Here is a 27,442-nt window from a genome sequence, read left to right on the forward strand (position 1 = left end):
AGTTAGTTTATGCATAATATTTTTTGCAATGAAGCTCATTTTTATAATTCTTAGCTACCTTAATATATTCTTTTAAACTTTGTTCTTTTTTTTTCTTCTTTTTTTATGTCATCAATTCTAGGGTTACTGGAGATATTGGAGAGTAGGATTGTATAATATTTTGAAATTAGAATATCATTAAGCCATCATTTTTTTTTTTGGTGGACCAGGCTGGCTTTGAACTTACAAGATATCCTCCTGTCTCTGCCTCCTGAGTGCTGGGATTAAGTGTATGCCATCACACTTGACCTCCTTAATATCTTTGTGACTAAACTGACTTAATGCAGCTGTCTCTATTGTTTCAAGTCCATGAAACTGCTCATACATTTCATATTGCATCATTATATTTTGCACAGTTGAAAAATTCTGTAAAGAACAGTTCTTACACTGATTTATGTGTTCTTGAACTCATTTTTTCAGTTTTTATTTCCTCAGCCTTAAGGGTTGTCTAGAAGGTCTTAGCATCACAAAGATATGATCTCATTTTCCAAAATCATGTGTTTATCGTAGAATCATTACCTTTGGCAGGGACAAGATTCTCCATAACCGTGGCAAGGAGAACATTTTCTGAAGGAGGAACATAAAGTAAAATATGTGCATTATTATGCAAACAAGACTTATACCTCTTAGAGTACCAGGCATGTATAGGATACACTTGCAAAATTCTGGTAAAACCTTCCATACACACAAAACAAGTAAATCTTAGAACAATTTTTTAAAAATATCAAATGACATGAGTACGGCATATATCCATAATCTTAGCATTCCAGGTGACTGCAATAGGATATTTAGTTTAAGACCAGCTTGAATCATATAATAAGATCCTGTCTCAAAAACAAAGAGGTGTCTGGAAAATGTGTACATGAAAGAATCATTTGCCTCAAAAGTTTTAAGACTAGAGTTAGGATCACTGAAGCCAAGTAAAGTTGGTGCAATCTCACATCTAAATCTCAGCACTCTACAGGGAGATACAGGGTAGAAACAGGAGAATCCTAAGAAAGAGTGAGTCCAATATCCTGATGATCTCACAGGGGTTAAAAAATAGACAAGAAACCTTGTTTCAGACAAAGAAAACAGTGAGGGCTGACACTGAAGTTGATCTCTTAACTCCACACACATGCTAGAATAGCCCAGAGCTGGACACACACACACACACACACACACACACACACACACACACACACAAACACACACACACACACACGCTAACAGAAGAACAAACCACAAACCTTATTTAGAAAATCTACTAGTTGAGACCATCATTAGGAGTTCAGGTTCTCATCAGGGGATAAGTAGGAATACTTACCTGGGGATGTTAAATGAAGAGGAATAACTGAGTGTGAGAAGTATCATGACTAAAGTAAGTAGCTTTCCTAATTATGAAGCTTTATATTCATAGACACAACTCTATCTGTCTGGAACTTGATTTGCCGTGTTGCATTTTGATACAGGGTTTCATTACATAGATCAGTCTGGCCTCAAAGTTGAAATTATCTGATCAATTTTCTAAGTCTAAAGATTAAGTGCATGTATAATCATGGTCCTGCCATGAGTTGGGATATTAGCAGAATATGTTTAGATTGAGTAAGAAACAGTTCTCTCACACAAGGAAATGCAAATCCAAGGTAAGGGAGAAAATTATTTAACAGGTTAGAAAAGATATTGTGATTCAACTTCATGTAAAAATTAGTGCTCCAAGCCAGGCCCTATAACGTGTCTTCAATATACCAATTACAAAACCTAATGAAAAGAGGGGGAATCAATGTGACTATATTGAGAAGAATAACAAAGGACGCAATAAAGCCTGAAGTCTCCTTTCAAGGGCCTAAAATAATATTGACGTCTAAACTGAGGGCCAGGAATATGCACATCTAAGCTTTCCCTGATATGGTGTGATCCTTTGCAGTTTTGGCCTTCCATTGTCTGGACTCCAGTATCATATTGTCACATTGTCTGTTAAGGCTTTTAAGCCTGAGTAAAAATTCTAGAAGAAAGGTTCTCATCTGGTTGGGGCATTTTTCTTTTCAGAGCTTGAGACTGCTGAGGGAAATTCCTGTTCCTTTGGGGTCTAGGCTAACAGTAAGATTAAGAGAGTAGGTGTCTCTTTAGATTAACTTAGTTTCTGTCAGAATAGTTATATCTTCATACAGTATATACATTTAATGATGGGCACAAAGATTCACAACCCAAGGAGGAATAGGTTTATTATAGAAGTCATGACACTTTAATTGACTTTTCCTATGAGGGGAATATATGGAAAGTTATATTTTCAGAGATGAGAGGGGGACAACTGATTATTTTGTTACTGAATACATGTTTTAAAGATTCACTTTGTTTATTTTAAATTGTGAGATTATGAACCCATGAATGAGGATATTCACAGAGGCCAAAAGGGAACATCTCATACCTTGGAACTGGAGTTACAGGCAATTCTGAGCTGCCTGATGTGGATGTTTGGAATTGAGTATAGGTCCCCTGCAAGACTAGTGCACATTCTCAACTCTGAACCACTATAAAAAGTGTTAGGATACTGGGGAATCCATCCCATATTCAACTACCAAACCTAGTCAACATTGCTGATGCCAAGAAGTGGTTTCTTACAGGAGCGTGATATAGATGTCTTCTGAAAGGTTCTTGCAGAGTCTTACTGATGCAGATTAAGATGCCTGCAGCTAACAATCATGCTACCATGCAAACCCCAATGGGGGAGTTAGGGAAAGGACCGAAAGAGCTGAAGGGGTTTGCAAAGGAAACCAAAATGTTATTCCGTAGGAAGAACAACACTATCAACCAACCATACACCCCAGAGTTCCCAGGAACTAAAGCATCAAATAAAGAGTACACATGGGAGCACCCGTGGTTCCAGCTCCAAATGTAGCAGAGGATGGCATTGTGGGGTATTAATAGGAAGAGAAGCCCTTGGTTCTGTGAAGACTCATTTCCACAGTGTAGGTGAATGTCAAGGTGTTGAGGTGGGTACAGATATGTGGGAAGAGGAGTATCTTCAAGGAAGCAGGGGGAGGGAGATGGGACAGCAAGGAACTGGGAAAAAGGATAACATTTGAAATGTAAATACATAAACTGTCAACCAAAAAGAAAAAAAAAAGGAAAAATGTTCTGCAAGCCAGAGAGTCTTAATGGTTTGCTTTCTTTAAGGGGAAGCTGATTTAGCATAGTGTAACATTCTCCATATATGGGTTTGAAATAACTTCTGACCACTTCTAACTCAAATCTATCTTGAAAAACTGAAAATTTGCTATCAATGTTTATATCAAAGTGAGAATATCTGGACGCAGGGTTGAAGATGGAACCTACAGTGAACTGCATAACTTATAAGCATTAGCACCCAAACTTTATGATCTACATTAAAAAGTTGGGTATGGTGGCATACAATTGTAATAGCAGTTTTGGATCAACAAAGATCAGTGGATTTCTGAGATATGTGAGACATCCAGCCTAGTCTATTTTATGAGCTCCAGGACAGTGAGAGACCCTGTCTCAAAATAAGTAAATAAATAAATACATGCATAAGCAAACAAACAACAGGAATATCAATTTGCAAGCAAAGCTATGTCCAGGTGGATGGTACCTAAGAAATAATAGCCAAGTATCCCTCTGACATCCAACATATACATGTGTTCCTTCTCACAGACAAACATTCCTTAATTATAAAGGACACAATTCTAGAAATGTGCTGCTGTTGAGGATTGATCTTCTTATATCTATTGTAACGATAAACACTGGCTCTAAGGCCTCATTGCTCCCAGAAAATGGGATTATCCATAGATACAATGAGATCTTGCACCTTGATTTAATACTATTAGTTAAATAAAGATGGTGATAGTCAATAGCTTGGTGAAGAGACATAGAAGGACTTGGAGGTTCTTAGATTTGGGGATTGAGGAGACTTCAAGGAGAGAAAGGAGGTAGAGAGAGAAGAAGACATCATGGGGATAAGAATATTAAAATCATGGTCGTGAGGGCTGGGCAGTTAGAGTTAGAAGCAGTCCAGATTGAACACTGAAAGTAATAACTTGGAGTTATTAATAGGAAAGTAAATTCTAATTACATAGAGGGTAGATATTTTCTCAGCTTTAGTTCTGATACAGGCTTATTTTAAGTAATAAAACATGTTTGTCTTTTATTCAGAACTGAGTGAACAAAGATGGGGTAGAAGCCCCTGATTGAGATTAAGTATATTCTGGGATATATTGAAACCCACAGTCTGACAAAAGGTCATTTTTATCAAAATTAATTTCAGATTCCAAAATAATAATCACAAGCCCTCTGTCCCGTTAAGATTTAAAAGACAGGAAAAGATGGTTCCTTAGAAAGTTCTTTTTCTCCAGGACTAAGCCACTACCCAAGGACTATACATGGACTGACCCTGGGCTCCAACCTCATAGGTAGCAATGAATACCCTAGTAAGAGTACCAGTAGAAGGGGAAGCCCTTGGTCCTGCCAAGACTGAACCCCCAGTGAACGGGATTGTTGGGGGGAGGGTGGTAGTGAGGGGAGGATGGGGAGGGTTACACCCATATAGAAGGGGAGGGGGAGGCACCCAGTGGTGTGTGTGTGTGTGTGTGTGTATTTGTGTGTGAGACAGAGACAGACAGAGAGATAAAGAGAAAGAGAGAGATGGTGACGGGACTTCAATAATGCATGTGTAGATGTCAAAGGGCAGTTTTCTAAAGTCTTTTTTCTCCTTTCATCTTTACATGGATATCTGGAATTATTTTAGTTGGGTATAACCATTAACTTGATGTAGCTTAGAGTTATCTAAAAAGAAAGTCACAGTTGAGGAATGATCAAACAAAGTGACATATTAGGGGATTTTCTTGATCTTTTGTTGAACCAACATAAAAGCTGGATGGACATGGTATAAAATAGAGACAGGGAATCCCTTGATCTGCTAGCTATCTGGCTACCCAAACCATATTGTTGAGTTCTAGGATTACCTGAGATATATACTCTCAATGAGTAAGAGTGGAAAACAAAAGAGGAAGATTTTCAATGTCAACTGTGGTCCTGCACATATGTAAACAGGTACAGGACACCATACACACACACACACACACACACACACACACACACACACACACACACCACCCCTACCACCGCCACCACCACCGCCACTAACAACAACAACAACAACAACAACAACAACAACAAAACAACAACAACCATCAAAAAATAAAGGAAGAAGTTCCCAGGATGTTAGAGGTCCCACACCTGTCACTAAAAGTATAGTTTCATATCTATTCTTTAGAGTAATACAATATCCTATTCCCTTGGAGGTACTGAAGTTCATAGTAGATAAGTAGCTGACTGGTCTTAGAAGGTAACCTCTTGGGGCCATCTTTGAAAGATAAAGTGGTACTTGAGACTAGAAATAGAGGTCTTAATAAAGATTGTCATTCAGTCAAGACAGCTTGGACATCTGTCACTGATCATTGGTGGAGGTTAAGGAAAAAGTTTGTCACCTTTCTTGACTTTTTTCTAGACTGTTCTGTGTAGTAAGGACAGTGATTTAGAGAACGAGAAAAATGTCCAAAGACTTTCTTTTAGTTTTCCACCTTAATGATAAACTCCACAGACTGAGTATAGATAAAAATTCTCTGCTCAGGAGGCAAGAAGGAAGAAATTAGTGTTGTTTTAAGTTCTGATTAAAGGCAGCAGGAAAATTGAAAACCACCAATCCAAGAATTGACCCATCCTTAAAACTCCATAACTTCAAGGGAAAGTTATTTAATCCCATTAAATATTTGAGTATAGGTGTTTTCTCATTTTCACAAGATAGTGTCAGGATTTTAAGTCTCAGGAAATTTGGGGTAAAGATTGAAAAAAAACAGCATACTAAAATATGCACTGGACCATCATTGCCAAGGTCTCAATACTGAGGAGGCCACAATGATCAGGTTGAGAGGGGAAGAAGAGAAAAGAGAAAAACTTCAGCCTGCTGCAGCCAACACAGAGGAGAGAGGAGGCTAATCTTCAGTGTGGGCTAATGTTAGTGGTAGCCAGTGCTTTGACATGAGAACTTCTCATTCTTTTATGATGTCAAGGTGAATCTGAGGCAATGTCTTCTAACTCTGAAAAAAAACAATATGAAAAATAGGTAGAAAAAGTAACCTGGGCCTGCAAAAAATAACAGCATATAAAAGTAGTTGTTTTGCAGTTTGATCATTCTCAGAACAGTGCAAAACAGAAGCTACTATAGGAGTGCAAGCTTGAAAGAAGGAAAGGAACAAAGAAAAGTAATAGGCTGTTATATGTCTAAATCCATGTTTCTATGCAACTTTTCTTGAGGAGATGGGAACAGTATAATTAACTCACTCTAGTTTGAACAATGATGGTAAATTCTAGCATACTAAACCAGAGAACTTTTGTACTATTGCTTACCAGAATACAGATAACTAAAGGCAGCTTTACCACTAGAGTCCACATTAGTGTAAAGACTCATAAAAGCTGCATCTCTGGATATCACTGTATGACTTTCAGGAAGCTTGGCTAGGCAGCAAGTTTGTTTTTTTTTTTTTTTTGTTTTTTTTGTTTTTTTTTGTTTTTTTTTTTTTGTCATAGCAATTGTTACTGCTGGGAAAACTTCAAGTAGGGGCTCTATGAACCTTGTAAGTATCAGTGGCTTCCTAAGGTTTATAAATTGAACTTCAGAGGTTTACTTTATCCACTGCATCTTAAGAAGCCTTTCTGCAATAGGGAGTGTTTCAATTCAAAGGGAATAGCTATACCACACATGGGAATTGCTAAGACACTTGCAGAGAAAAAAGATGTGGTTTGACAACCAGGGAACAGACAAAGATAGCAGGCTATCTTCAATGAATACCACTTTGATATGGGTTTGCAAACAAAGCATATCCAGGGAGTTGAGTGATGGCAAAAGAGAACTGATTGCATCTTCAATTTGTGCAGAAAAGAATCTCCTCCTTCTACTTTTAGGACTGACCATAAATCCATAACATTGATATTTGAATATATGGGTATCACAAACAGAGGATGTTTTCAGTTTTTCCAAGTTTATAGCTCTAAACAGAGAAAAGAATATTAGATGTCTCTAATTGGAAGCTAGTGGAGTCAATAACCTCTATATATGTCAGAGAGTAAGGGGCTTATGTTTTGGTTGAAAACACTGATTCTGTGAGCTCTGCTTTGTCTGTAGAATAGCACCCAGCATTAGCATCTACAGATGTGATGCCAGAATCACACATCTGTCAGTGGAGAACAAGTTGGTGTGATTTTCCTTCCTGAAAATTTTATAATTCTGAGGATGTTAAGAGTGGTTGAGAGTAAACAATATTACAGATGAAATATCATTAATCTTAATCCAATTTTCCTCTTTTTAAATTGTCACTAGTAACACACTGTGAGCAAATAATGGTCACTATTGAAATTGTCCTTTGTATATTTTTTAGAGAAATATAAAATGATAGTTTTAGTGGATATAAAATTAATTATTTTATTTAGTTGCTTTTAAAGAATATAAATATTCAGTGACTTTAGCATTGTAATTGAAAAATACATTTTGATAGATGCTGATCCATGGAATTCTAACATGTTAAATAGCTTCAACAATCAGCCAAACACCAGGGAATAAGATTCGTAGGACTTGCCTACTGAAACCTGAGGGGTTCCACCATGCTGACCCACTACTTTTTTTTGTCTTGTCATTTACTACCTAAATATTCCTCCAAATCTTCATTTTATTCAGCACTGCACCAAAACTTAGGCTTCTGTTCTGATTTTCTTTTTTATATGCGTGTGTATGTGTATGTGTATGTGTATGTGTATGTATATGTGTATGTGTACTATGTGTGTGTGTTTGTGTGTTTTAAATGTGTATATGTGTTGATATAACTGTGCATAAGTATGTGTGATTTATGCATGCGTGTGAGTATGTATGCATACTCTGCTGTTAATGAATGTGTAAGGCATTGGATATATTCTATATACTTGCAATTTGCTTTTGGGAACACAATCTATTACTGATCCTGGAGTTATCCAATTTTTCTGGAAGACATTTTGATTCTTTTGCCTTCTCTTTTTAGTAGTAAGAATATAGGCCCTGGGACCCCATCCATCACATCTACCCACATTAAGTGGATTCTGAGAATCCAAAAATAGACCTTTCGCTTTCTCAGCAAGCATTTTATCTACTTAGCCCTTCTCTTGTTATTTTTTTAATCATTTCTAATTCACCATGCTTTACCACATCTATAAGCTTGTATACAATACATTACAGTCAATAGAGTAAGTAAAGAAAACTCCTGTCAACTGGGCACTCAGAAACAAAACTAAAGAGATCTATGTTCACTTTGCTTTTAAACTTAATTTTTCTTATCTATCAGCCCCACTTCCATGGGATCCTGAGAATAATTTCCTTCTATATCTAGTCAGCTCAGCCTTGAGTTCAGTGCATGGTTTACTGTTCATTGAAAGTCATTATTTGGGAATGGCCATACACAACTTCTCAACATATCAGTCACTTTTTTCTAGGTATTATATATATATTATATTATTCAATAAATATTTGTGACCATAACAGTTATGACTCATTCTCTCCCAATAGATCAAGATACAGGTCAAAATGATCAAAAGGTGTGACTTTGAATAAATAGAAAAGGTAGATGTTAATCTAGAACTAAAATAACTCATAGATGTAATAAATTTCAGAAAAGCAAAATGTAGGAATCTCTCTCATTAACTGCCCTGTGGCTGTTTTTTAAGCAGGGCCAAGCCCATCTTAATTTCACAAAAACAACTCTCATTTGATCCCTTCTTTATTCATTGCCACCCTAGACACCACATTGTGTTTGCTTTGTGCCCAGTTCTAGACCTGGGACACAACTGTTTGATACATTCACTGTAGCACCTGAATACATCATCTATTATCATTCCTAAATGCACAAATTTATTGCCCTCAATTACATAATTACACTGCAAATATCTACCACACCGGTTTTGTTATCTTTTTGTCAATTATAACTATGACAATGATCTGAACTCAACTCACCTTAAATAAGATACTATTTTTCCTTAATATGCTCTACACTTACCATGGAAATCTCAGAGTGTAGTAGTTCAATTGTTATTTATATAGCCTCATTTTCTTCCTTTCATATTTATAAAAAAATCCACAGACTTAGATCTTAAAATATATTTACAGAATTAGCTTTAAATAGCCAATATGTTCTAGAGACCTACCTTAAAATATACTGAATAATACACTTAGCAATGTATTAATTGTCAAGTTGGTAGAATCTAGAATCACAAGAATCTTGTAATATCTACAAGATAGATTTTCATCAAATCAACTGAGTTGAGTGGAAACTTCAACTCAACTATGGGGACACTAACTCAGGCTGGTCTCTGTGTCAAATCAGAGAAAGCAAGCACAACAGCAGCAACCATCTACTTCTTCTTTGTGGCAATGAGTTCAGTGTGACTAGTCACCTTAAACTTCTGCCACTTTATTCTCCCAGGCTTGCTGGACTCTACGCTCAAACTGTGAGCTAAATCTAGCCTCTTCTTTCAAATTTGTCAGTCTTATAGCATGGAAAAAGTACCTAATACTTGTGCATATAAAACTGTTAAACAAGGTCAGATGTTCAATGCAGTTATTAACAAAATAACTATAGTAAGAATGATATACACATATATCTAAACTTGACTCTTCATGGAATCGTATAACATCAACTATGTATAACCAAGTATGTATACATGTGTACAACAGAGAGAGAGAGAGAGAGAGAGAGAGAGAGAGAGAGAGAGAGAGAGAGAGAGAAAGAGAGCTCTAGTGCCAACATGTTCTAAACCATCAAAAATTTTACTCTAAGAGTGTTTTTGCTTTATCTCCTGACTTCTTTTATGTTATTCTCAACCTACAATCCAGAAACAACCACTTAAAGTTTAAATCGGACAACTGCTACTTGTCAGTGCCAGCAGCTCCAAAAGGTATCAAAGGATAAAGTTCTTTTGTGACTAGGATTTCAAAATGCTTCTCATATCTCATCCCTTATTGTTTTCTTCAACTGTTCAACCTCATTGCAGTACTTACTCCGGCAAAATAATCAGCCAACTTCCCCATTCTAAAGTTGCAGCTAAAGTTGCAGTCATATTTAATACCTCATCCTAATTTTTAGGAAAGCTCTGGAACTAGAGAGCCCTTCCTTGCTATGTGCAAATTGAAAATGTATTAATGTACTTTGCTTTGACCTCTTTCTACAGAAGCCACTCTTGATATATGCCCTTGAAGGACAAATTACATTCAAGAAGGATCTCAATTCTAAGGGCTAATTGTGGTACTCAGCTGCATATTGCCAGCTGCTAATACCCCTTTGACAGTTCAAATGAAAGTCATAGTTCAGTAGGGAATCTAGGCCATGCAACTTGGCATGCAATCCATGATCTCTGAAATTTCGTCATGTCTGTGCACATGCTTAGTGCTTAATCAAAGAAGAAGTCAAAGGATAAGACAGGGAACAGAAAGAGGAAGGGACCTGGGTTGGGGAGGGAACAGGAAGGTTAGAAGGGGAACATGATCAGGTTTAGGGAGAAGGGAAACAGGAGCAAAGCCCTGAGGGCCAGCAGAAAGAATGGAAACAAGCAACCTCAGAAGGTTGGAAGTGGAGTACCCTCTAGAATGTACCAGAGTCCTGGGAGGTGAGAGACACTCATGATTCAAGGGTTTTAGATGAAATGCCTAACAGTGGACAGAGGGAACTTGTAGAGTCCACCTCCAGCAGAAGGACAGGGAATCAAGTGGAGAAAAGGGGTTGCCATCTCATAATCAAAACCTCTCACCCAGAATTGTTCCTGTTTAAATGAAGTACAGGGAAAAAATGGAGAAGAAACTGAGGGAAAGGAGGTCCAGTGACTAGCCCAAATTTGGATTCACCTCAAGTGGATGATCCAAGGCCTAACAATATTACTGATGCTATGGTGTGCTTACATACAGGAGGTTAGCATGTTTGCCCTCTGAGAGGACAAACAAGCAATTGAAAGAGTCAAATGCAGACAAGTACAACAAACCAGTGGACAGAAGCTGGAAGCCTCTGTGGTTGAATGAGGGAAAGGCAGGAAGAAGAAGAGAAGGAGGGTGATCCATCGGAAGACCAGGAGTCTCAACTAACCTGGACTCCCCGAGATCTGTCAGACACTGAACCATCCACTAGGCAGCATACACTAGCTAATACTAGACAACCAACACATATATAGCAGAAGACTGCCTGGTCTGGCCTCAGTGAGAGTAGATGTACCTAACCCTTGAAAGACTTGAGGCCCCAGGGAATGGGGAGGTCTGGTGGAGTGGGCTGGGGAGTGGGAACATCCTCTTAGAGATGGGGAAAGAGGATTGAGATTAGTAACTGTTGTAAGGCAGACCTGGAGGGGGAAAGAGAATCGGCTGTAAAAAAGGATTAAAGATAACTGAAATAAAATAAAAATAGAAACATGTTTACATGGAGAGAGAGAGAGCGAGAGAGCGAGAGAGCGAGAGAGCGAGAGAGCGAGAGAGCGAGAGAGCGAGAGAGAGAGAGAGAAGATTCAGTGTGTGAACAGCAGTTTGGTATGTAAAAATGAGGAACAGAAGCTAGTGCCCCCCCAAAAATATAACTATTTAGCAGTGTATATCTAGAATGTGAGTGGGTATTGTTTGGAAGAACATGTCTTGCATTTTTCTCACTTTTGAAACAGTTATTTTAATTTTATATACCAGTTCGTTCTTTATAAAATTTACACCCACACTCTTCTCAAATCAAGTCCCCTCCCATATCCGCCAACTCCCTATCCACTTAATGATTTCCTCTTATTTAATTATTATTATTATAATATATGTCCTGTGTGTGAGAGGAGTGCGTGGTGTGTGTGTGTGTGTGTGTGTGTGTGTGTGTGTGTGTGTAGAAATGCAACATGATGAGTTAGTGATGTTGATATGTATATGTGTTTCAGGCTACCTCCTTGGGAATGGCAAAACTGTCTAGTACATTGTACCTGGAGAAGGCTGCCTCTCCTTCTCTTAGCTTTTCATCTAGAGGTGAGGTCTTTCATAGTTTTTCTTATCCACAATGGCATGTCAACTGGTGTTGTCTCAGTTCAGGTCTTGTTTAAGCCCCAATATTGAAGTTTCATGGGAGCAGCTTCCCTGTCATACATAGAACTTGCATAGGTAGAAGATGCTATCTCAAAACAGAGCTCCTTATCCTCTGGCTCTGAAACTCTTCCTGCCCCATTTCCTACCATGTGAACAGATTCTTGACTGTACTGGTTGCATTGTAGATGTTTAAATTTGGGCTGCCACATAACTGTTAATATGTTCTATGTATTTTGATTAGGTATGGATTTCTGTATGGTCACTATGTTTTGCAAAAATAAGCTTATTTTACAAGGAGTGAGAGCTACTCCTTCCTGTTATGTATAAGAATAAATATTTACATTGTAGTTGAGAATTATACTTGTTCAAGAATGATGCAGTAGTAGTCTACTTCTCACGTCCATGGCCTCAGTCACAGGTAATTGGCTATGTTTACAGTATTAGTTATGTATTCCCTTTTATTGATAGAGTCTTAACTCTCATGTGGTGCTGTCAGTTACACAGTACATGTAAGTGCCATTGTGTATACCCTTCGGTATATGTTTCTGGGGTCTTTATTGAATTTCAATGGCTTTAGAGCTGTGTAGGACAGGTAGGTTTTCTCCCTGGACAGTTTGACCAAAAATTTTGTATGGAATGAAAGCCAGTGCAGAGAAAAAAAGCTTCCACATCAAGGTCAGCTTTAAACCTAAACTACCTGTGTCTGAAGTGTGCAGTTTCTTCAGCTATCCAAGCATTCTTATGGTGAAACAATATCTCAGATACTCATGAGCTAGCTCTCCTGACACATAAAGCAGCATGCAAAAAGAGACCGATCTCAAACAGTGTGGAAGATGAGGACCAACATCTTAGGTTGTCTTTTTTGAAACATTTGTTGTGTGATCTATGCGTGACTATGCATGTGTGTGTGTGTGTGTGTGTGAGTACACTCATACATGTACACCAAAAATCATTAAGAAAAAGAAGAGCTACTTTTAGTTCACTGTACCACTTTAGTGAATTTCTCCAAGACAATCACGAGTTTCACTTAGGCATTGGCACTTCAGACTGGAACATTTGAACCAGTGAACACAGAGAGAAGAAACCTTTATTCTGGGGCAGAATACCTGTTTTGATTTCTAGATAGATACTGGTGTCTCTAATGTGACTGTTTGCAAGTTCTAGCCTCCTGACCTTTATTCCACATCTGAACACTGTAGGTTGGTATCAATTGTTTTCTGAAAACATGTATTCCATCAGAACCACAGAAATGATCTAGCCCTCTGGAGTGAGTGAGTTTTATAAAACCTTCTAGAATGCTAACTTGTTTATTAGGGTTGTTTGAAGAACAATATCATAGAAAGAGAAATCAATTCTTAGAATGGGACTGGCTGATAATTTCTGAATGTAATTTCTGTACTGTCTCTGTGTCTGTGCAAGTATTTTCTTCCCATGAAATGTGAAGTACACTGTTAGAAAAAGCACAGAAAACATGGATATGAAGTGCCCTATAAAGTATGATAATTAATTTGCACAGAATATAGGGGTTGTCCTTTGTGTGAATGGTGAGACAATTACTTCATGAAATCCCAGGCTATCTCACATACGAGCTTTTTAGTGCATAGAGAAATAATCACAATGAGGAATGAAAAGTTTGATAACTATGGTAATGAACATAAATATAAAAAGGAAAACAAAAAAAAGCTTAGGGAAATAGCTCTGTCAATAAACTGCTTGCCTGGGATCATTGGGCACCAAGTTTAATTCTTATAACCACCTTAAAAAGTCAGGCATTTATTCCTATAATCTCAGTACTGAGGAAATGGAGCTAGGTCTTACTGTTCAAATGTAGTAGCCTAATTGGTAAGCTATAATCCAATGAGGGAGACTGTCTCATAAAACCATGATATATATCCCCGAAAAACAATGAACTCACATGCACAGTTTATCTCCCTTCCCTTTCTCTCTCTTTCTGTCCATACACACACAGACAAAAAAATTACACTAAGGATTAAGATTTAAAATGGTTTTCAACATAAGACAAAAATACTCCCGGAAAGTACTTTCCATTTGTACAGCTGAAATGATTATCAAATCATTCTTTAGATGTGGCCCATAGTGAGCCTCATCCTCAGACATGGTATGGAGACATTGATTTGGCAATATATTCCAAGCTTACAAAGACGCATCCTCTGGTGAAAGAATATCACTTCTGCAAACATGTCTCATAAATACACTTCATATGCATAGATTGTGAAGTAAATCAGTAGATAATTTTGAGTACTGATAATGAAAGATCTGATTGAAACCAAACTTTTTTTGGGGAGGGATGAGTAGAATTTTGGAGTGATATAAGAAAGAAGGAAGGAGTGGCCAATGCACAAACAAAATACTTTCAGATTATCGGTGAAAAGACCATGAAGTAGAACATCAATATTCCATAATATTGTGGTAATGAAAGTAAGGAAATATAGAGGGTTAATCACAAGGCACACCTAAAGAACAGTTTACAGAGAAAAGCAGAATGGGTGGGAAGTAAGTATCCCCTGGAAGCCACTTTATCCTTTTTTATGATCATTTCTCTAAGTGTATTGATCTAAAAACAATAATGCTTTTGAAAATTCCTTGACAATGAGATGCAGAGATGGCTCAGTAGTGAAGAACACTTGCTACCATTCCAGAAGACTCAGTTTGGTTCCCTATACATAATTCAAAGTGCAAACAAACATATATAACTCCCATTTTCTAACCTCTGTAATACACACACACACACACACACACACACACACACACACACTGTGTAAAATTCGTGTGCCCTACATGATACAGATATAGAAAGGGGTTGACTGAATAGTATTCCATTTAGAATTACAGACAATGATTGGCAAGTGTGACTTCAGAAATGAATAAGATTTTGTACAGCTACAGACAGAATTACCAGGTGAAGAGGAAGGCTATAGATGGAGGACAATCTCTGATAGCTTTCCAACTGGCAGAAAGAACATCAGAATGTAAAATATGCTTTGGAATTGGAGAAAAATGGCTAAGAAATATCTCCAAAAATATTTATCATTTCTAGCTATTAGGTAAGTGCAAATCAAAACAATTTGAAATTTAATTTCGCCCCCATCAGAATGGCAAAAGTGAACAAAACAATGGACAATAAAGGCTGGGGAGAATGGAGAGAAAGGAAATTGTTATAAAGTCTTTGTGTGAACAGCAATTTTAAAAATCTGTCTGAATTCTCCAAAAGCAAAAAAAAAATCTACCATATGACCTAGCTATACCAGTCACTGCATATGCCCAAAAGACTTAATGGCGTACTTCACAGAAACTGACTCAGCTATGGTCATTGCTGCTTTGTTCACAATATCTAGGAAATAGAAATAACTTAAACGTCCTTCAATCAAGGAATGGATAAGAAAAATGTGGTACATATACACTATAGAATACTGGTCAGCTGCAAAGACAAATGAAACCATGAATTTTTTTTTTTTTTAGAAAACTACATGCAGTGCTGCACTCCAATAATCCCAGAACTTTGGAGGCAGAGACAGACAGACAGATCTCTGCATTTGAGACCATCCTGGTGTTCTGAGTGATTGACAGAGCAGCAAGGACTATTCAGGAAACACACTGCAGGAAAAAATTAAAAGAAATTTGTACAAAGATATATGGAACTAGAAGATATCATATTGAGTGAGATATTTCAGAGCAATAAATACAAATGCATGTTGTCTTACATCTGATGCTCCTAGCTCTGAATCTTCAGATGTGAGTACATATCCTGCTAATATAGGAATATAGAAACTACAGAGTCTAGAAAAGTAGAATCAAATCATTCCAGGGGGACAGGGTGGCTGTCATCAGAGGAGAAATAGAGAGGTGATAGCGGGATACAAATGATCTAAATGAGGGAAATGGAAAATCTAATAGAGACTTTAATTAGGGAGGGGAAAGAAAATAAATATAGGAGGGTTAAATAACAGTAGGATCATGAAAAACATCATAAGGAATCATAGCATTAGCTATCGGTATCAAAAAAACTATAATACACACAAGTTGGTGTGTAAAACATACACATATAACTGAATAAAAATGGACCATTTGAGTTCACACTGGTTCCAAGTGTCAAAGATCACCCAACAAAAACATTACAATAGGCACGAGAAGCCCTGTTCTGAGCTGTTAGTAAAGATTGCTCAAGAAACTCCCACAACGTTGTAGACTATTGTTATTGTATTTGGATATCCCAGATGTAGAAGGTAAGTTCCTATTGCTGAATATATTATTAACTTTAGAAATAGAGTCCAGAGCTAGCACTAACCTGAAAGCTTCCTTTGTGAGGCCTATCTTTCAATAGTACCAGAAAGTGCCATACAAACTTGCAAAAGAGGGAATCAAATAGCAGTTTTACCCAGTTATAATGCCTATGATCCAAAACAACAACCATCATGGCACATAAGCTCAAGGATGAAATAGTGGTATGCAAACCTCCATCATAACCAGGTGCACTTTGTTTGAACTTACAAAGAGGGAAACTCAATACTTAACAAGAGAGAAACCATGCCTGATACTGGAAGACTAGCCAACAACATAACTTGCTCTCCTTCAGCATTGATGAAAAATCTACAATTATCACTTTACTAAAGCAGGGTAATCTCTAACTATGTTGTAAATATATGTTTGTTATAATTGTGGATAAGTATATTCCTCACACTTAATAAAAAAAACCTCTACTTTAAACATACCATTAAAGAAAAATATAACCAATCAAAATTCAGAGGTATACATCTCCTGTTACAATAATACAACTACAATTCAATTTCCATAACTAAGGGTCAGGAAACATTGGCACAAAGGAGACAGAAAGGTTTAAGGGTCAGAGGAAAACTAAAATGTGCTATAAGATTGTGTCTCCTGGAAGCTAGAGAATATACACTGGATATCTAACCAACAAGACTGTCTAATCATGTGCCAAACATGGTCAAAAACAATAGACTAAAATGAATGGGGGAAAGCCCATGTGGCCACAATCCTACACAGAGAATAACAAACAACTCAAGGATGCTGACAGGGGGAGAAATAGTCTTTCTCAGGAAAGAACACATCATTTGGTCATACAGTACCAAACAGTGAGCCCTGAAAACACTGGTCATGTTGTATTTACGTAGCTAGGAATACATATATTCCCATATGTGTGTGTGTGTGTGTGTGTGTGTGTGTGTGTGTGTGTGTGTATGTGTGTGTGTGTGTATGTGTGTTGCACATGCAACAAATCAATGGAGAAAGAGTCCAGCATTTTGAAAGAGCATGGAAGAATAAATATAAGGATTTGGAAAGGTGAAAAAGAAGTGGAAATATAAACATTTTACAATCAAAAAAGTATTTAAAAAATACCTTGGCAGATAATTTTGTGAATAAAAACAATACAACTCATTAGGCGAAAAGTTAAGAATAAATTAATCATGTGATTTTCACTACCTTAGTGTGCCTCTGGATGCATGAGGCTGAGTGGTCTGGTCAGTATGTAAAGCAATGAAAATACTGGAAAATGTCATACTCTAGGAAAGGAAAGAAGAGAGACATCTTTATCTATCTGTGCTGCTAAGTCAGAAGAGCCAGGGCCTTCTATGGTGGGCTCTTTAAATATTTTTGTTTATGTGCATAGATTTAAACATTGGAACTTCTGTGTCCAAGATAGAAGTCTTGGGTCTTGAAGAAGAGACTCTAAATATAACTGGAAGTGACATCAAAACTTATGATTCTTAACTGTGGCTACAGATTGTTTTTTGAAAAAGAGCACTTTTAAATATATGTACCTTTGAGTCACTCCCAAAATGGTCTAAGTGAGGTATGAACTCTAATAATTTTTTTAAATATCTCAACAGAAAATCAAAGTTAACTAACTAAAACACAATTCTTTGATTTTTTGAAATTCATTTTGCACTTGTAATTCTTGCAAAAAAAGCACTGCCATATTTGGAGTATGAATAAAATTTTGTCAAAATCAACTTAGGGGCTATCAACTGATGTGTATCAAAGGATATACATGATGATAGTAGACTGTGTAGGAATTCCCATTTCCCACTCCTCCTTCTAACTCTTCTTGCCTCACCAGCAAATTTCTCTTGTAACTTCATATGCTGCCTACATGTACACATATCATATTGAGAGTCTCAGCATCCTTCTTTTCTCCAGCTTTTACATCTTAGTGATTTCTGTTTCATGATGCTTCCTGCACCTCAAGGAGATGAAAGTTGATAAAGCTGTACCATCTTGAGCTGAACACTCACCTAGCCTTATTTCTATATCACATATGGTAGCACTTATTCACTGTTGCTCATTTGTATATTATCTATGCTTGTGTTCAATAAAACATAAGAAAACACACATTTGTAGGTGTAAGAAAGTACATTCATCAGGGAAGTAAACTTTCTGAGCATTAAAATGGTAACTCACTGTGGGTGTTACAGGAGTTCCAAATATCTGTGCTTAAGATATCACAGAACTGCTCAAGTAGTTCATGGGTTTATAACAGGGAGGACTAATGTTTAGATGCCGAGAACTCACATAAAGCCAGAAAAGGTAACAAGTGACTATAATTCCAGTGCTTCTACGACTAAGAGGAGAGAAACAAACAGGCGATACCCTCTAATCTCTTTGACCAGCTTGCCTGATATATGCAAAAGTAGTTGAGACTTGTCTCAAACAATATGGAACACAAAAACCAATTCCTAGTGACATTTTCTGATCTACACACACACACTCACACACACACACACACACTCACACACACACACACACACACACACACACACACACCACACCACACCACACACCACACCACACACCACACCACACACCACACACCGCACACCACACACCACACACACATATCTTGGCACATCCACACAGATTCACCCAGGTACTCAAAACACTAACACAGATTTAGAAAAGAAATTATTCCTTCAAAAAAGCCTCAAACAATGCTTTTCTACTTCTGGATTTATAAATATATAAAATACTAAATCTCACTAATTTCAACCAATTTGGCTAGGTTTAAATTTATTACTGAAAAAAAACAAAGCAAAAAGACACCTTCTCTGAGAATTAATAATATAATATTCAGTAACAGAATGGGAAATCAGCTCTGTTCAAAAGACTAGAATGTAAGAGAGGGAAAAAAAAAGGACAGTAGAGTCAATTACTGTCATTGAGGAAGGTGTATGCTCCGAACCGGAATGACTTATTCTTGATCATCTTAGTGCTTTTGAAAAACTTGACATGTAAAAGACAAAGGCCTAGGCATCATGTCCTTGAGGGAATGGATTATCCTGCAGGTGAAAGCAAGAATGTTACAGATGAAGCCACACAGGCATAGATGAAAGACTGCACTTTGAAAGAAAAGTGCCCATACCCATATATTGTCTTCAAGACTTACCTGAAAGAAGAAGATGGCATACAATTTTTAAATTTACTTTACGGACAACTTCAAAACCTTAGAAAATGCAAAAATAGTACAGAAGCCTCTTGTTTATCAGCAATATGGGAGGTGTTAGTTGCTAACCTGGAAATGATAGAGTTTCTAATCTCACCCAGTGCATAGAATTTAGCAAATTCTATCACCAGTTTCAATTCCCACTACAAAGAAATAAAAAATGCATATGTAAAGAAAATTCAGAGACTATCTAGATTGAAACTGTAATCTAAAAAAGAACCAGCAGTAACACATTTGAAACAATAGAAATATAATTGAATTTGTCATAAACATATAAATTTAGATTCTTGCAAAAACAATTGCATAAGAGGCAAAGGTACAAATTGCAGTCCAGAGGTATGCAGTTTAGAATAACTGATACTTTCAAGACAGCATACCAGGAAAAAAGCAAAATAAAACCAACACTTTTCCTTCTATTATACATATTTTCAGGTATGTTGGTAGCTATTCTCATGTATGTCTCAAGATGCATCTAATGATGAATAAACATGACAAACATGATTTCATAGAATATTGCTTATAATAGTTAATAATTTTCAATGGTATCTTATTATTAAAAATAATTTAATTCTAATAACAGGTTTAACTATTATGTTGTTATTAAATTTTTGCTGGTAATTTTTAGAAGTGAAATTTTTATATTTGATACATTAACTTATATGAAGTGTTAACCTAGTATATGTTTTTGAATATGTTAAATGTGTTTGTACCCAGCAAAGATGGTATATGGGGGAGATTTTCCTGTGTGTGTGTGTGTTCTTTAACATTTATTTTGTCTAAGGCAGGATTTTTTGTTGTTTGATACTGTGTATTTTAGTGTAGCTGGATCCTGAGCATCTAGAGAGTTTTCTGACTATCTCCTCCCTTACCTGTGGAATGCCTGGCTTCCAAGCATGGGATGTTTGCATCTGCCTTTACATTTGTGCTGAAGGTGTAAACTTAAGCTGTCATGGTTGAGATGAAAATGTTTTACCCACTGGGACATCTCAGTCTGAGGGTATTTTACATTTTATGATGATCACATATTAAAAATTTTGTTGATGTTTTTAGATAAAAATATGAATTCATAAATAAAAAAAATGAAATGATCTAGAAATTAGATATTTTCATATATTTATATTGGAGATTGAGAATGATTGTATCTAATGTTTTATACTTACACATTGTGATGATATAAGGGAAACAATATTTTCATAGCAATAACAAAAGTAAGGCTTCAAATTTTTTTCAAATACAACATTCTATAGATTCAAAAAGTTGAACTAGCATGATAACTAAGGACTGAACTTCAGATCACATGGGGCTCCTATGTCAAGTTGTGGTCACTTGATATAAGCTCTCAGTTCATGACCCTTCCTTCCATCTATATGCATTTCTACTGTGTGTGTTATATGTGTCAGAGGAGGTCAGTACTATTCTGTTCAGAGATTGATATCTAAAGTAATTAAAATCTCAATCAAATATATGCAAATGAATAAAATAAGAATCTTAGGCAGAAAATCATGTGACTTAGACATGTGGCATGTGTGTGTCTAAATGGTGTAATACAAGCCAGAAAGAGGCATGGAGAACTACCTAGGATTGCTCAACTGGAAAGAGCTCATTGAGCACCATGTCTTCCAAACTTCTATTGAGACAGAAATAAAGAACAAGCTTATTGTTTCATGTAGGTTTTTGCTACCTCACCTTATTTCCTGGAAAGGGCTGCAATACCAGTCACTGCCTAGCTTTCCTTGAGTCCACAGATAAAAGACACACACAGTTGTTCATTTTCAACTTGCCTCCTTGGTACACTTGCTGAGTGATATTGTCTACTGCCTGGAAAAGTGTGCCCTTTATAATATTCTTATCTCTGCCCCCCCAATTGCCCTAAACTTCAGTTGCTAATTACATCTCTGACTGCAAGCCAGTAGGAGCAGTCATGACCACCACTTTGCGGGATACCTCATACGTCTGGTCAACTTTATTCCATCAGAAGCCTTTCTTATATCTCTCTCTTCAGAGACCCAGAAGTTTCACCTGTCACTTCCATCCAGTAATTGGCCTATGACTGTTTTTACGGACAAATAAAGAACCAAATGGGGAACTGGCCTTAGTATGAGAACTTTATTAAAGAGCCTTTCTCTTTATCAACCATTAGGTGTGCAAAGTGATGCTCAATTGTAAGGCATATTAATTCTAGAATAGCAGAGAAAAATTAGTAAAAGGAAACCACAGAGTCTAAATGGGGGAATGGAAGAAGGAACAGTGGCATGAGCGCATTTCCTGCCTTGTGTTCTTAGCTAAATTGTGATTCCTAGGGAGGCTTGCAGAGTGGTATACAGCCTCTGCCTGTGCAATTTTAGTTTCTTTTCTTCATTTGCATTCTGTGGTGGTACACAGGCATATTTTTACATATTTTGATATATGTGTATGGTGGCATGCACAGATATATACAAGTGCTTGTAGCAGCCAGAGGTGGCCTTAAGTGACTTCCTTCATCAAGTTTTCCTTTTCATTTGCTAAAGCAGCATAGCTGCTGCACAAGGACATCAAGAATTTGCCTAGTCTAGCTATTCAGTTTACGTCTCTGATCTCATCTCTGGCTCTGAGTTCTGCTATTACAAGAGGGTCTCATACTGATTTAGATTTTATATTTTTGGTTGTGAGCCTAGCCTTTAACGGCTGAGCCATCTCTCCAGCCCCTGATTTAGATTTTAATAAACTCTGCTGTCACATTTTAGTAAAAAGTGCCTACCCATTCCTTAATTGGAAAATTATCACAACATGAAAATTTAAGAAGTATACATCATTCTAGTTTTCCTGTTTTTAAATCTTTGAGTAGAGAAGGAAACAAACAAGAGTTCTGCTGGTGACAGAGCTTGCACATGCCTAGCACTTCAAGTGCTTCAATAGATGCTGCCTGCTGAACCACATTCCACAGAAAGAATCATACGATCCTCTTCACCTTGTCTTGCTGTTTACATTAGAGCTGGCTTATAACGGATGACAGACTTACAGTTTTTCGTAAGAAAGAGATGAGACTGACAGGAAAAAATAAAGTGGAGTGAAGGAATATGGTGCTCAGAATTAATTTAGAAATTTTAATTAAAATCTATATTAAAAATTTATATGTAATTTGAATATCATGGCAACCCTGTAGACCAATATGGAAAGAAAAAGAAGCTGCCTGCCATGAAAATGGATAAAATAAAACACCTGATTGGCAGCTGCCATTCACTTATCATAATTTAGTTCCTTTTATTGGAAATCTATAATAAAGCAAAAGTGGCTTTTTATGGCATTACAAAAGACAGATATTGGAACCAAAATATTAGAACATAAATTTGGCCTAGCATAAGAAATATGTGCAACACTGGCTTTAAGGTAGTCAAACGAAAGTACAGATTCCTTTGAGTTGTGAAAATAGATTTTGTGCTTTGCATGTAGTGTGTGTGTGTGTACACGCACACGTGTGAATGTGGAGACTTATATTATTTGTTTTGAGAGTGTCTTAGTGTCTGATGTGTGTAATATATATGTATATATATATATATGTGTGTACATATATATATATACATATATATATATATGCATGTATGTGTGTTGTGTCTGGTGTGGTATTTGGAGGGTAAAGTTATGTGCTCATATGTATAATCCTATGTGTTAGCAGGTACATGTGCAAATGTGAGAGAATATATATGAAACACAGAGGTTGATCACAAATAATTATTTTAATTACTTTTTTCTTAAGTCCATACTTACTGCATCTGAGGCTCAGGGTTGGTCCATAGGCTCCAGGTAGCCATTTGTCTCTGCTTCCTTAGTATCCCCTTTTTATATGGGTTTTGGAGATTTGAGTTCAGGTCCTCGTTTTGCAAGACGGTCAGGTTACTGATGAAGCCATCCCCTTGGGCTTTTAAAAGAATGTTTCATCATCTTTAGAGCTACATATAAATTAATTCTTGGGAATATGCTGACCTTATTGCATGCTTTTGGTTTAAGAATGTGATGGTGACATGAATGTTGGAAAATTGTTTTTAAGGGATGGCAGTTTACGGTTCAATAAATTATTCCTTTTCATGAACATGGTTTTGTATGTTACTATCCATTTCCTACTCTGTTTAACAAGGCACTTTGGTGAATATTGACAGTTGGTGAATATTGACATGGTTCAGATGGCCAGGTTCTTCCTCTTAAGCTTTAAGAAGTTAGTGGAAATGACTTAAGAGTGTTTGTCTGAGTCAGGCTTCTCTTTCCAGAGAAATAGTGGGAAAGGAGCTACTTACTGATCTGCTTACACTGATTTCTTGTGTTTAAGTAGAAATATTGACAAAGGCAGACAAGTTTATCTTGATCTTTGATGGTGGAGGGGTGTCTGAGGTTGAGTCTTGTATTTGAATCAAAGCCACATTTAGAGGTAGAGCATTAAAGTAAGAAATATGCAGTATTGAAATCAAAGTCTGCTAGTAGCATGAAGTGAGGAAATGTTTGTTTAAAACCTCATGGTTGGCCCAGTAGGATTTTAGAGCTAATGATATAAAAATTTGATTTGTACTTTTTAAAACTTCTCTGCATATGCAATCATGAACATAACTACTAATTGTTTCTCAGAGAATGAACCTGCTGTTAAGTAAAAAAAAACTATCAATTTAAAAAAAACATGTACTGCCTTTTATATATGTACATGTTTCTGATTTTTCTGTACAAAATAAGTCATTATGTATTTACCATATTTTCTGGGAAGAGTGTCTCAATGAGGAAATTACTTAGGCCTGTGGTCATCTGTAGGGAACTGATTTGTTTAATAATTGACACTGCCCACTATATAAAGAAAGCTAACAGAGACCAAGCAAGCCAGCAGAATGGATTGATTTGATAACTTCGTATTGTAAGCCTAATTTACACTTTTCTTCCCATATTTGCTTTTGATTCTGACGCTTTATCACACCAGCTCCAAAGAAGATGTAACAACGTTTACACTCCTTTTCTTTTCTTTTTTTCATCATCCTTGATTTGGGGCTAATGATATTGAGATTAATTCAGGTTTTTAGATTTGAAAGACTCTGTTAACCTGGTTTTAGTGAAGAGGAATGTGTAGGTTCTGTAACTAATGAGGGACATGCTATAATTCACAGAGTACACATGAGCTTGTCTGTTTTTATGAGACCCTAGATTGTCGGAATGTAGTGGTGTCCCCAGGGACTTTTGGTATCCAGAGTTATTCACTACAAATGTAGAGAACACAGAAGGCTTTGGGCCATGGACGATGACACTACAAGTAAAGGACTTGCTCCCAGGCATGAGGACTTGAATTTGAATCCTTTGTATTCACTTAAAAAGCTGTACACATTGCTGTGTTCCTGCAATCTCAGTATGAGTAGATGACACAGGAAAGTCCTGAGGGTTTGCTGGCCAGCCTGACCTGATAATCTGAAAGCTCCAGGATCAGTGAAAGGTATTGTCTCAAAAATTAATGTGAAAAACAATACAGGAAGATACCCAGAAATTGAACTTTGCTTCAAGATTACAGCATAACAATACCTATACCTCCCTCCCACGCACACCCACAAAATTATTCCTATACACCACAGGCTTAACCAGAATGCACACTTCTCAAATCAGAGTAGCATACACAGAAAGACAGACCTACCACTACTAACCCCACATACACATTAATTTAATGGTCAATGTAAAATAAATGAAAAGAAAATGGCAAAAGAAGGAGCACTGAAAGAAAAGTTATTGATAAATATGTGTGTGTGTTTATTGTGTGATATTTTTCTGCTACTGGAATATTTGTCTTTATTAAAAAGAGAAGCAGTATGTGAGTAATTTTACTTACCATAATCAAATACCTTACCAATACCAAATGAACAAACAAAAACATTTTTAAAAAGAAAATTATTTTATATATAGCTTGACAATATAGTCCATCATTGAGGTGGGGGAACTTGGAAAACAAGAGCTTAAGCCAGCTGTCCACATTCACATTCAAGGAGCACAATGAGATAAATATTGGTGGTTACCAATGACCTAGTCAATTGGAATGGAGATTACCACAGTTAGGTGGAATCTTCCTTCATCTCTTAAACCTTCCAGGAAACTCTTATGAATATACCCTGAGGTGTGTTTCTATGGTGATCCTAAATGTATTAAAGTGGAGGATTAAGATGAACCACTACTTACTATATCTTTAAACACCATGAAACTGAGACCTGCAAAAAATAAGCAATTTTTCTGAATCTAAAATATATTTGATTGCAGCATTGGATTTTTAATCCAAATAAATCTAAGACTAACATATATATCCTTTTTACCATCCTGATGATGAAGAAAATAAATACACATGTTCATACAAAATAAACTGTGTGTTTCTTGCTCTTCAGTTTTATTCTTCCTCTATTTCACCTCCTTAATCATGTGAGGTACAAACAACAAGTGACAGTTACGGCACCAGGCCTTTTATTTCTCCTGCTTCTCCTACTTGTCTTCCTTGACCCACCTGCAGCTTCAGTTCTCACAGGTGAGTAGCAGACAGGTTGAAGGAACCAGAAGATGACAGGGATGCCATATGCAAGCAAGAATAAGACAAATGTTTAACTATGTTAAGTTGTTCCAACAAACAGCTGATACGTGGCAAATGATTAGCGGTCACTTTGCAAATGCCATATGGCCAGATATCGAAGAGGCAGTCTGTTATTACTGCCAAAAAAAAGCCAACAATGTTTTTTCTTTCATATAGATATACATTGCACTCTGACTCTGAGTTTGGAAGGAACGGAGTGTGCCACTGAAAGGAAGCTGGTGCTGCAAGTCATTAAAGGGTACAAATCTCTGCTTGTTGCAAAAAAAACCTTAAACACCATCAAAAAGAAATTGAATCATACTGCCCAACATAACCTAACATCCTTAGCTAATTCAGGGAGATGTCCCAGAAATACAGGGTTTTCCCCTGCAGCAGAACATTGTACAAAGAATGACATGCTACCAAATAGTTGACAAGAAATAAAATTCTAGTGTCCAAAGTCCACTAAACTTTGCCTTTCCCCTGCTTTACTAATTCTAGGAACTTCACTTAGTCATTGACTCCCTTGATCCATTCAGTGAACTTCCATGCAAACAAAGAAATTTCAGTCAAACTTATCAAGAAACCAAGACATAGGAATGGATGAACTTGGGGTCTGTGCTTGCTCTAACAACAGAGGAACTAGGAGGAAAGCTATAGATGCCACTGAAGTGAGACAGAATAAGCAGGGAATGCTCAGCTATCATTTGCTTGTCACACACAGTGCTCAGCAGTTCATATAAATAATATTTCTTATACCCCAATTCAATGTTATGAGCGTGACATCATTCATGACACTGATGAACAAAGTAGGTCTTCCATTCTACTCACTTACTGCAATGGTGCAATGCAATCATGTGTGCAAGTTTGTTTTAATTTTCAATTTGCCACAATCTAGAGTCATCTGAGAAGTCAATGTCAGTGTATGACCCTTTAGATTAAGCTAGACATTGAGCATGTCTGTGGAAATTTTCTTGATTGTGTAAATGAGAGAGGAAGGATCCCTACTGTGGACAGCAGGGATACTCAAACTGTAAAGTGTAGAGAAGGGGCTGAATAGAAATAACCTCACAGGCATTCATACCTTTCTGCTGACTGGATGTGATTGGACGAGTTCTTTCAGATTCCTGCCTTGGTGACTTCCACACAGTGGTGGGCCACAACCTGGGAATGTGAGCAAAAATAAACTATTTCCCTCACAAAATGCATGTAAGGTATTTTATAACAGCCACTAATTTTAATGCAACATATAAGGAAAATACTCTGCAAT

General features: G+C 36.8%; 1 protein-coding gene and 1 long non-coding RNA gene across 5 annotated transcripts in view; one reads left to right on the top strand and one right to left on the bottom strand.

Annotated features, from left to right (window-relative positions):
• Positions 1-27,402, bottom strand: LOC134481466 (uncharacterized). Its single transcript, XR_010056943.1, has 3 exons — positions 27,257-27,402; positions 23,370-23,520; positions 1-606 (listed from the first exon to the last, which is right to left on the bottom strand). It is a non-coding gene; the product is annotated as an uncharacterized LOC134481466 (long non-coding RNA).
• Cntnap5c (contactin associated protein-like 5C) overlaps positions 1-27,442 on the top strand; it is a 1,032,620-nt gene that overhangs the window by 340,982 nt on the left and 664,196 nt on the right.

The sequence above is a fragment of the Rattus norvegicus genome, chromosome 13, assembly GCF_036323735.1.
Source record: "Rattus norvegicus strain BN/NHsdMcwi chromosome 13, GRCr8, whole genome shotgun sequence".
Classification (NCBI taxonomy): Eukaryota; Metazoa; Chordata; class Mammalia; order Rodentia; family Muridae; genus Rattus; species Rattus norvegicus.